Source organism: Pongo pygmaeus, chromosome 1 (assembly GCF_028885625.2).
Source record: "Pongo pygmaeus isolate AG05252 chromosome 1, NHGRI_mPonPyg2-v2.0_pri, whole genome shotgun sequence".
Classification (NCBI taxonomy): domain Eukaryota; kingdom Metazoa; phylum Chordata; class Mammalia; order Primates; family Hominidae; genus Pongo; species Pongo pygmaeus.
The window spans coordinates 85,597,539-85,599,644 of NC_072373.2; the positions used below are offsets into that span (position 1 = coordinate 85,597,539).

At 40.7% G+C, this 2,106-nt stretch overlaps 1 pseudogene; it reads left to right on the plus strand.

Annotated features, from left to right (window-relative positions):
* The first annotated feature begins 1,556 nt into the window (after nt 1-1,556).
* On the plus strand, nt 1,557-1,627 carry LOC129023549 (U7 small nuclear RNA; annotated as a pseudogene).
* Nucleotides 1,628-2,106: the final 479 nt, after the last annotated feature.

Below are 2,106 nucleotides of genomic sequence, written 5' to 3' on the forward strand. Positions count from 1 at the left end.
TGTCTCGATCGCGGCTCACTGCAGCCTCCACCTCCCTGGGCTTAAGAGATTCTCCCGCTGTAGCCCCTCAAATAGCAGGGAGTCCAGGTGTGAGCCACCATGACACCGGGCTAATTTTTTTGTATTTTTGGTAGAGATGAGGTTTTGCCTTGTGGCCCAGGCTGGTCTCCAGCTCCTGGACTCAAGCAATCCACCGGCCTTCGCTTTCCAAAGTGCTGGGATTACAGGCATGAGCCACAGAGCCCGGCCTAATTTTTATTTTTATTTTATTTTTTAAATCAAAGTAACATTTACATAATTTAAGATGTCTAATTCTACTTTAATGCGTTTAACCAAGAGCATTAGTCCTCCCTTTGTCCCTTTCACTGGAATCCCACTTCTCAGAAGCAACAATAACCTGCAGTGCTAGCTACTTTTATGGTATTTTTTAAAATGGGCTCCTATTTCTAAATAGCACACTTATACTTAAATTGCTATTTCTTTTTCAGTTAAAACATTGTATTAATTTCCTACCATAGAAGTTTAAAAGTTAGCTGTCTTACACTACCCCTGTTCTTACAGATCATCCTCCCCAACCTTCCAATACAGCTCTATCATATTTTCTGTTTTAATCAGTACATAGTCTTTACTTCTCTTCTCCTCTCCTCTCCTATCTTCTCCTCTCCTCCCATCCCCTCCCCTCCCCCCACTTTTTCTTTCTTTTCTTTTCTGTTTTCTTTTTTCTTTTTTTTTTTTTTTTGAGACAGGGTCTCAACTGTTGCCCAGGCTGGAGTGCAGTGATGCAATCTCGGCTCAGTGCAACCTCTACCTCCTGGGCTCAAGCAATCATCCCACCTCTGTCTCCCGAGTAGCTGGGACTACAGGTGTGTGCCACCACACCCAGCTAATTTTTGTATTTTTTGTAGAGCTGGGGTTTTGCCATTTTGCCCAGGCTGTCCTCAAACTCCTGAGCTCAGGCAGTCCTCCCGCCTCAGCCTCCCAAAGTGCTGGGATTACAGGAGTGAGCCACTGCGCCTGGCCTTATTATGTAAATATTTCTTACAGCTAAGTCTTGTTATCTAATAGTATGTTTTCGTTTCTCTGTACTTAAAAAAAAAATCTGCAATTAGTAGTTGTCCTTTAAAAATTTTGTTTTCTTTGTACCTATCACTAATGTTTCTGAAACTTACAGAACTCTAAATGCCGTTCCACAGGATCAAATGCATCACGTAATCCATTAGTTCTAATTGCTTATTGAAAATATCTTTCTTTGAACTCTCCATACTTCTGCTCCAATCTGTACTGTGGCTTCAAGCTGACATCCTGAAACTCCTCCCTACCATATCCTGGACACTATCTTTGCCTCCCTTGGATAGGATCCCCAGTTTCCTGGATCCCAAATTTTCCTGTTTCTTAGCTTAGTCCCTAATATTAATAGAGTACATGGGAAGGAAATTTTTGGCTATCTTATATATCTATATATTTATTCTCGATTATTACCCTCATACTTGATTGACAGTTTGGTTGAGTATAGAATTCTAGATTGGAAATAATTTACTGTCTTAAAAATTATTTTATAGTGTTACAGCTCTTTTAGAATTTGTTTATCAGGCCTTCAGGTTTTTTTTTTTTTTTCTGGAAAGCCCCTAAAAAATAAAAGAAAATAAAAATAAATTATTTTGTAGTATTTAGTACATTTAAAATACTGTTGTATTATAAATATAAATTATGGAGCATAATAAAATAAATTGCCTTGCACAGTGACTGATGCCTGTAACCCCAGCACTTTGGGAGCCTGAGGCAGGGGGATAGTTTGAGCCCAGGAGTTTGAGATCAGCCTGGGCAACAAACATAGTAAGACCCTGTCTCTATTAGAAGAAAATGTTTAAAAAAGGCTGGACTTGATGGCTCATGTCTGTAATTCCAGCACTTTGGGAGGCCAAGGCAGGCAGACCACTTGAGCTCAGGAGTTCAAGACCAGCCTGGCCAACATAGTGAAACCCTGTCTCTACCAAAAATATAAAAGTTAGTCAGGTGTGGTTGCATGTGCCTGTAGTCCCAGCTATTCGGGAGGCTGAGGCTGGAGAATCACTTGAACCCAGGAGGCAGAGGATGCAGTGAGCCAAC